Below are 10,459 nucleotides of genomic sequence, written 5' to 3'. Positions count from 1 at the left end.
TATTTAATAGAAAGATAATATATATAGTTGTTAACTTGTTATATTTGCAAATGGGGCAAATAAACTCTTCATAAATACCAGGATTGAAATTTTACATTTACGACAGACCGTTAAGTCGTCTACAAAAGACTCATCAGTGATACTGAAGTAAAAAAAGTGTTAATAAGGTAAAATGAAACTGACCATTTAACTTCAAAAAGGGCAAAGCGCAAACATTTTTTAATCAAAGTTTCAACGCTATCTTCATGACCACAATAAGTGTTCTCATCAAAATTAAAAATGATAATATTTTTCAAAGACAAATATTTACCTACGTATCATTATACTAGTATACTATTAACAAATTCTAAATATACTGCTTAACAAAAAAGTTAAGCAACGGATACATTTAAGTCAAATTTATCTTAATTTCTGTCAAGTTTTTCCATTTTCAAGTAAAGAAAATCACAAAATATGGTTCACTTTCTTTCCTGTATAATAATTAGATCACTTGTATACTTCTAACACACACACAGACAATAGGTGTTGTTTATTTGTTGAAATGTTTGATTAAAATATGCGCTGCTGAACTTATTTGACTCAGTATAGTATATAGACTTGTATTCCAAAGACAAATTTATATACTAGTATTATTTAATTTGCTGTAGTGTTTGATAATGACCCAGTGACCTACAACTTTTATAATGAATAAACCACATGTTGTGCACATTGGCAACGCTTCTGCATGAATCAGTATAAAAAGTATGAATTATTTGTTAAACTAGTGTAAAATGTGGTGTGCAATTATAATTGGTAAAGTCAAAGATGACCCGATGAGCTAACATGCATGATGTTGAATTGATTTTGGAAATAATACACTTAATCCAAGTTTACAAGTTTTCATTATGTTTGTTTTGTATTTGCCGTAATCAAAATTGTCTTTGTTTGTTTTGCAAATAAAGAATTATTATGTTGAATATTTTAATGAGAGAACCTTACATAATCCATTATTTTCATTTTATTTCTTATACTGAAAACAAAATATGGTATTACTAAATCCATCATAGCACAACCAAGTAAACAAGTGTCCATTTATACTAAAATCAAAAGATCATAGAACATTCATATTCCGACAAAATGAAGATAAATAGAAAGGGGTATGCTTTGTTTATGTTGTGCAAATGGAATGAATAATTCCCCTATTCAATCCTTCTTCTGGCAAATTATTTGAAAAAAGGAGGGCTTTGATAACTGTTATCCTAGCTTGCCCCACAACATAATGCATCTCCAAAGAATATAGATTTCAAATTCATATAAGTCTGAAAATTAAACCCAATAGAGTTACGGAATCAGATTTTTAGGCTGACAAATGTCTGTTTACATGTTCACCAGTTTTTCAATCATTTCTCGGGGGGGGGGGGGGGGGGCACTTCAAACTTTTTTGGGTAGGGGTGAGCAGCTGAGACATAAAGTACCCCACCCTTTTCATATATTTTGTTTATCAAAAATATATACCTTGTCATATATTAATGAACAAAAAACAGACCTAAAGATATATTTGGATATTTTTCATCTTTTTGTACATTAGAGTTTACAAAAGTTTTGAAGTCCCGCTCATTGTACGTCTTTGTTTAGAAGCAACGCAGTCGCAATAATAACACCTTGCTTTTCCAATAAATTCTTCACTCCTCTATTTGCCAGTGCTATTTGCCCCTTTTATAACTTCAATTATGAAGAAATTTCAATTTGAAAAGACAATTTATAATGTTTTATCAGAATAAATGTAGTAACACTTCAGATAGTATCACTTTTACTGAGTTTACATTAATTAAAAACTGATTTGTCGTTCCCTTTTGAAGGATGCTGACACTATGCTATGGAATTTCTTTAAATGTTTCATGTAAGCAAACCTTTCAATGTTAATAAGTTGGAAATGTTAAAATGATTGGATTTATTGCATCTATATCTAACCTCAGTGGAAGTACCACATTGAAGAAATAGAGTTTAATTGGTTTGACAAATAGCTGATGCATTTACGACTGTGGTTTAACCGCATCAAAAATAAGTACGAACATTTGATTAGTTTCAGATACTTATAATATATATCCAGCAAGTGATAATATCAACCTATTGATATATTTAATCTGAATTTCTCGCCCTTTTCATATATCATGAAGCATGAAATAGTGACCTATTCCAGCGGCTCATCCCTACCAGTCATTACATAGGAAGTGCCCCCCCCCCCCCGAGAATCATTTACTGGTCTGTTTTTACTTAAACAACTCTCTCTTATAGACCCCTAGTCTGTCCATATGATTTTTTACTACGTTTTCACCGGTCTCTATGTGTCCGTCAGTCTGTCTCCGTGTCTACAAGTCTATCTACATGTTTTCCCGCCAGGTTACGTTTCTAACAGTTTGCCTTCATGTTCTACACGTTCACCAGTCTGCTTATGTATATACCATTCTGGCTACAAGTCTACAAGAATATCATTTCAAATCCTGAAGATGATGATATTTCTCATAGTAAAGTCGTTAATACAATGTATCAGTACTTTAGGGACGACATCAAAAAAGCAATGAAGGATAAAAAAAAACTTAATTCAAATTGCTGCAAGTTTTGTATAAATTGACATCGATTTTTACATATATCGTTATTGGTCAATCAATTTTTCACAAATTAAGTTAAGAAGGGGGAGGTAGGGGAGTCGGTGAAAAAACTATATGAATTAATTTTTTTTTTATCCTTCATTGAACTTTTGATGTCGTCCCTTAGTCTATCAGTTTCCATCTTCATGTAAGACTCGGGGTCTGATGAAGGTTCTTAACAGTTAAATATTCATCAAATCAGTCCTTTTGAAGTCAGTCTTCTCGGTCAGAAGCAAAGAAATGCCCGATTATCGCTGCTTGATTTGCCCGGGGCATGTGGAGGACCAGTAGATATCGACACACCGATTTCAGTTATTCGACGAAGAATTTAAACACATATCTCATTTAACACCAACATTACACAATATATAATGTCAAAATGGAGTCAATAGCTGGGGTAACATAAAGTTAATTTAGAAGTCAATATCTTGGATAACTCTGATTTCTGTATACAGTTTAGAATGCATATATCACTGTCATGAATGAAGGATTTGTATAGTAAGAAGGTTCTTAAATTACTATCATCGGAACTTTGGGATAGGACAATTGTTTTACCCTCCCCCTTTTTTTCAATATCCGTTATTCTTTCGTTTTCTTTTAATTCACTCTCTTTAGTAATATATATATGGATAGTAAACTTGGAATAGATAGTAAATAGCAAAACCAAGTATTTTGTAGTCTATTGTCTTACACTATAGAGTTTGTCTTAATCACCGATTTAGAACAAATTTCAGTATGGTATAAAGATTGGCTTATTAATGTTTACTCTAATAAGACAAAGGCTATGATATTCTCCTGCCATACTTCCCCAGATGATATTGAAATAGAATTTCAAAACCGATTAGTAGAATTTGTCTCCTGTCATAAACACCTAGGGATTACTTTTCATTCCAATGGTAAAATGCATACACATATAAAAAATATTTCAAAGTGTGCAAGCACAAGATTAAATGTTTTTAAAAAATTGAAAAATGTATTGAATAGAAATCATCTTGCTCGTATATATTTAACTTTATAAGACCCGTTATGGAATATGCATGTGAGTTCTGGGATGGTTGTACTCAACAGGGACGTATATAGATCTATATAAGTCCTTGTACTCAACAAGAAGCCGACAATTTAGAACATATTCAGTTAGAAGCAGGGAGGTTAGTAACTGGGTTGCCCGTGTTTGCTAGTCGGGAAGCTATATATTTTGAAACTGGCTGGCAATTGCTTATGGACAGAAGAAAATCCAGAAATCTCAATATGTTATATTCTTTACATAATAGGACTGCCCCTGATAATCTCTGTGGTTTAATGCCCCCGCTTGTTGGTCAAGTATTTAACTACGATTTGCGAAACAGTAATAATCATGTAGTACCCGGTTATAGACTAGACATAACTAGAAAATCTTTTTCCCATCCATTACTATTGAAAGGAATAGCCTTCCCTCCGACATACGTACGCCAAAAAATATATAAATATTTTTAAACGAAAGATGAAGTCCAAATTGATACAGCCACCTTCCTATTTTAGTTGTGGGGATAGAAAACTTAATATCATTCATACACGTTTGATAAATATGTGCAGTTCTTTAAATTCAGATTTACATCGTGTTAATATTAAACCAAGTCCCGCATTCAACTGTGGCTAGCCTACCCTGTTGAGGATAGTATACACTGTTTTTTAGAGTGCGCTTTTCACAACGAAGCAAGAGAAATACTGTTCTCAAAATTAGAAAGTTACGCTATATCCATTAAGCTTCTGTTAGCTGGTGACGGTGACCTTTCCTTTCAGCAAAACAAAGACATTTTTGAGTCCTTACAATCTTATATCAGAATAACACAAAGATTTAAAACAATCAATTAACATTCTAAATTTCTACTTTCAACAACCTTTCACTCCAGTCCAGTTGTTTTATTATTATTCCTTATTATATTGTTTTTTTTTCTAATTTTTGTTTGAAGTATGTAGTTATGTTTTTTTTCCTTTTTCGCCATTATCTAATCAGTGTACTTTGTGTTTATATTTATATATATTGGGAGAGGACGGCTCTAATGTTGTTATTACTTGTGTCCAATCCCTTTTGCTACTTTTGCAAATAAAATATGTTTAAATTAAACTGTAGTGTATTTATGTTTTAATGACACAGACAGACGCAAAAAAAATAATGATAGAAAACGAAAAAATAACAGATTTTGGAAAAAGGCCGGTAGGTTAAAAAAAATGTCCTGTCCCCAAGTACCTATGCTCACTATTAAAGCAATAATTTGAGAAATATATATTAAGTGTTATACAAATGTGTGAATATTATGAGTCCAGGTAATTCGATCAACTTGATTTATGTATGAAAAAATTATATTTGTTATCTGGTCATGTCCCGCGGTTTTTTGTAATGTTGTTATAATAACAGTGTAAGTTAAGACCAAAAAGTATACCAGGAAAATACTTTATTATCTGTACATGTACTATTTAATTTCTGAAGATCATATGTCAGTCATTTATTCTGTAATTCACATCCTTTAAACAATTATAACAGCATATATTATCTCAATCTATCAATTAGGATACATTATTTTATTTGGTTTAATAATATATTACTGGTATTTAGTGCGATCGTGCACCTTTCGGTGCCTCGAGTGTTTTCTATGTAGCAATCTTTAACTCGTCATGTTGCGGGATTTTCAAATTCGAAAAGAAGAAGAACAGCATGATTTTCGACTTGGTAGCTGTATTACTTATAGATAATTATACATTACATCACCTTACACAATCAATTTACTTTTTATGATTATTCTGATATACATGCCCCATATATTTTATTCACAAAACCTTAATATAAAAAGGAGATGTCCGGGTCAGGTCTAGACCGAATAATCTGTCTCTAGTGTGGGTTCATTTGTCATTCCATATTTTCTTTTCATCATTTGGCTATTTTATATTTTTTATTTTTTTTTTGTGTCCACACGGAGACAGAAAGTGCTACTATCAAAAAGTAGTAGAAAGCCTACAATTTGTATGCACAAAAAAAAAAAAAAAAAATATAAAATAGCCAAATGATGAAAAGAAAATATGGAATGACAAATGAACCCACACTAGAGACAGATTATTCGGTCTAGGTCAGGTCGTGCAACCCAATTATTCATTTATTGTTTATTGTGAATAATTACAAACTGCGCTGAAGTTTTAAAGATTATTGGATAATTGACTTGATCTATAGGTACATGTACCTAACTTACCGGGTGACAATACAAGTTGTACCCTTAATATTGCCTATTGGTATAAATAGACGTATTTACACTTGTATGCAAATTTGTCCGCCATTACTTAAAGTCACACAGGTTCCCGTAAACTTTGACATCATAATTTAAAATATTTGATGTCACAATTTAAAATTGTTTGTTGCTTGACGTCAAAAGGTGATTTGGAGTCGATCTAAGGTCATTTGGAGGCAGGATACAGCTAAATACCTAAAGTGTAAATACGTTTATTTAAATGCTTAGTGATATATAAAAAAGAAGATGTGGTATGATTGCCATTATGGACTTTGCTCATTGTTGAAGGGTTGTACACTGACCTATAGTTGTTAATGTCTGTGTCATTTAAGTCTCTTGTGGATAGTTGTCTCATTGGGCCAATGGGCCAACTGTCCACAAGAGACCAAAATGGCCAATGAGACAAGAGACCAAAATGACTCGGACATTAAATAACAACTATATAGGTCACCATACAGCCTTCAACAATGAGCAAAGCCCATACCGCATAGTCAGCTATAACAGGCCCTGATAAGACAATGTAAAACAATTCAAACGAGAAAACTTAAGATATGTGCATTGTTCATATTATTGTATATATGAAGATAAATAAGATTCAAGTAAACAATGTGGTATGTTTCCAAAACAAAAGCTATCCACCAATGACAAACTGATGTCGATGCAATTACTAGCCATACAAATGATACATACATTTTGGTCACCATACTTCCTTCATTTATATTATGACTATTGAGTAAATTTTTGCAAACATTTCAAACCTGTACATGTACATGCTGTTTATGTACATAGTACTACAGTTCAGTGACTCAAGTTTAAAATGCATAAGCTTAAGGTCATAACAGAATTTCAACTTACTATCATATTTGTATGAACATCATGATGAATATTTACATTCTCTAAAAGAGTTTTAATTTTACTTAGCTAATACAGAAGATGATGGATTCCCCAACAGAAATCTTGACGGATCAAGGTGAAAAAATTGAAGAATTGCATCAATAGTTACAGAGAATCGATTTGCACGCAGAAACAGGTGCTCAAAGATAAGGGAATACAACAGCCATCCATGCTCCTTCCATGTAAAGGTATTATATTGTATATCATGTGTAATATATATATTGTCTACATTTTTCTGAATTTATGATTTTTAAAAATCTTTCAAAAGATATAAATGTACATAGTCATGTCAAATGTGTCATGTCATTCAAATAGAGACGTGCCGTTGTCTTTGATAAAATACACATTATGCAGAGGTACATGTTTGCCTTTTTAGTGTTATCAGCTTATATACATGTACTTGCTTAGTCTTGTTAAAATCTATAAATGTACCTTATATGTACATGTATGTTGAAATGTCTGTCAGAATATATATACATATACATGTAATCATAAAGTTTCATAGAGCTAAACATTGTAATTAATTTGTGGGGCCCATTATAGCCTTTTGTTCGGTGTGAGCCAAGGCTCCATGTTGAAGGCCGTACATTGACCTATAATTGTTTAATTTTATAAATTGTCATTTGGATGGAGAGTTGTCTTATTGGCACTCACACCACATCTGCCGGTCTATTTCTATAATATATATATATTAAGTATTGCGAAACCTGTACACCCTTTCATTTGCTTAGACTAAGTTTAACAAATATAATATGCAATGTTCATGATATATACTAGACTTGCTTGAAATTTTTTAAATTCAACTAATTATCTCCTGGCAATGCACATTTAGTTAAGGAATTTTTCTGTTTTATTTTGCAGTTAGCAGCTGTTCGTGATGCTTATAGGCATACACAATCTAGTCTGGGCATGTAAAACAGCAGCTGGTTCTATTTTGAAGTAAGCTATTTAGTAATTACATCAATTTGACATTGATTAGACCAAGTCTTGGGATAAATTAATAGTCTCATTGTCATGATTGTACTAGCTTGTTATTGTTTATATATTTTATGGAAAATACTGTTAGTTGAGGCCTGCAAAAATAAATTTATAAGGTGATGAAGTGTGGTTGCAAATGAGAGTACAGACATCTAACAAATAGCACGAATAGAGTCATGGGGGATTGAATTCATACTCTTTTTACTATTAAGTGTCACAAAAAAATTGCAGGAAAAAAATACAACAAAAAAAAAAAAAATTGTGTATTTAGTACAATAAGCCAAATGAAACAATGACTGACTTTAAATCTTGTTTGAAATTTTTCACATAAATTACTATTGATTAAATATTACTTTATAAATCAAATAATAAATACATATAAGGTTAAGTTGAAGGGGCAGTAATCCAGTTTCTGATTTTTGTTGTTGGTTATATTGTATACAGCTGATTGTACTATTTACAAATACTTCTCATATGTCAAAAGAAAACAAAATTGCTGTACCTAATCTTGTGATTTATATTGAAATTGATAAAGACAACAAACTCAATAATGAGTTATTCCAATAACAATCTCCCAAGGGGAAAAGGGAGTGTTACATAATTTTAGACCTCCATAGTGTGCCCAAAGACACATCAAACACTCACTAAAATATAAGTCTGAACCCCTCAGGGGATCACACATCAAATGATAAAAGTTGTATATTATATTGTACACATTAAGACCAAACAATGAAAGTAGGAGTTTTTAAATATAAACTGATACAAATCAATAAATGTTTTAATGTTGATGAATAAATCACAATGTGTAATAGGTGTAATAAATTATTGCTCTTTAATTTCAACATTTGCATTTTACTATTAAAATTATTTACAAGTGCAGCATATCGGTGACATCAGATTATGGTATTGTGTTTGGTTAAGCTACATATTTCTTTTTACTTAAACTTTCTGTTGCCTTTACTGGTTAATAAAATGCTGAATAATAATTTGAGTGTGGCTCATTTCAGTGTCAGCCAACAATAGTAGAAGGGTTTTATGTTTAATGATTCATGCCTTTTTTTGTTCATCTTTATATCTGTTCTGGTCAGGATAGTTGTTAATGAAGTTAATGACCAATCAACTCAAAAATAGATACACATGTGCCTTATGTTATAATCTTTCTAATGATAGATTAATGGTTTTGACACCAATTTCATGGTCCATTGAAAATACAAAATTTATCACAACTTCTAACTATTCTTTTAATAGAGTTATTCCACAAGATATTTTTGGGTCACTCTGACATTAGAATATTTTTTAAATACAATTGTATATGATTCGATTACAACTGCATTAAGATAGAATAATTGCATGCAGAATATTATTTCTTTTGTCACATAGATATCACTAGTCAATTTAATAAAACTAAACATTTTTTAATTACTTTATTACAGAATCTACAAAATAGAGCTAAGGTCCTTTAAGCCAAGAAACTGCTAGTATCTGAAGAGGACAATTTAAGACAGGCCATGAAAATTGATTAAATGTCAAGTGGGGACAGTGATTCTGTAAATAAACTCGCCTGAACACAAAACCTCAGATTTGACTGTCACAAGATTTTAAATCTTACATGGTTAGACTAAAGTCATTTACTAGACTGTAAATACTAGAGACAGCTGAATGCACAAGGACAAAAGCTGAGGTCTAAGTGAATCAGAGAGGCCTTGTCACAAGAAATGTTCAGAACTTGCATGGTTTTTTTCCTTTAGGGCATATGACAAAAAAATTGAGAGATGTCAATGAAAATTTCTTTGAATTTAAAAAAGGGCCAATTCAAAGGTACACTTTTGGAATTTGCAAGAACAAAAATACCTTCATGTTTACTTTTGAATTATAGTTGACAATCTTCACTTTGCGGGGAACCTCTGAAAATAAGTCAAATGGAGGGGTTTGGTTTATTGAAATCGATTATTTTTTAAAGTAAAACAGATGAATTATTGCTCTTTAATTTCAACATTTGCATTTTACTATTAAAATTATTTACAAGTGCAGCATATCGGTGACATCAGATTATGGTATTATGTTTGGTTAAGCTACATATTTCTTTTTACTTAAACTTTCTGTTGCCTTTAAATTTACTGGTTAATAAAATTAATAGACATTTCAGTTTCTAGTATTTGCTGTCAATTTTTGTGATGATTTTACCATATTATTTATAATGGCTTGGCCAAAGGGAGATAACTTTTTATATTTTCACATTAAAATGCTGAATAATAATTTGAGTGTGGCTCATTTCAGTGTCTAGTATTTGCTGTCAATTTTTGTGATGATTTTACCATATTATTTATAATGGCTTGGCCAAAGGGAGATAACTTTTCATATTTTCACATTAAAATGCTGAATAATAATTTGAGTGTGGCTCATTTCAGTGTCTAGTATTTGCTGTCAATTTTTGTGATGATTTTACCATATTATTTATAATGGCTTGGCCAAAGGGAGATAACTTTTTATATTTTCACATTAAAATGCTGAATAATAATTTGAGTGTGGCTCATTTCAGTGTCTAGTATTTGCTGTCACTTTTTTCCTGTAAGATTTCACCATATTATTTATAATCGCTTGGTCAAAGGGAGATAACTATTTGTATTTTCACATTAAATCATCTGCGAAGAGGATTATGTAAAATGTGAATTTTATGGTTCAATAAAAGCAAAATAAGTTACT

At 31.2% G+C, this 10,459-nt stretch overlaps 1 long non-coding RNA gene across 1 annotated transcript; it reads left to right on the top strand.

Moving 5' to 3' along the window:
* The first annotated feature begins 6,852 nt into the window (after positions 1–6,852).
* On the top strand, positions 6,853–9,858 carry LOC134713994 (uncharacterized). Its single transcript, XR_010106457.1, has 3 exons — positions 6,853–6,966; positions 7,640–7,717; positions 9,190–9,858. It is a non-coding gene; the product is annotated as an uncharacterized LOC134713994 (long non-coding RNA).
* Positions 9,859–10,459: the final 601 nt, after the last annotated feature.

The sequence above is a fragment of the Mytilus trossulus genome, chromosome 4 (assembly GCF_036588685.1).
Source record: "Mytilus trossulus isolate FHL-02 chromosome 4, PNRI_Mtr1.1.1.hap1, whole genome shotgun sequence".
Lineage (NCBI taxonomy): Eukaryota > Metazoa > Mollusca > Bivalvia > Mytilida > Mytilidae > Mytilus > Mytilus trossulus.
Note: the sequence above shows the minus strand (reverse complement) of the source record. Positions and strands in the feature narration are given on the sequence as shown.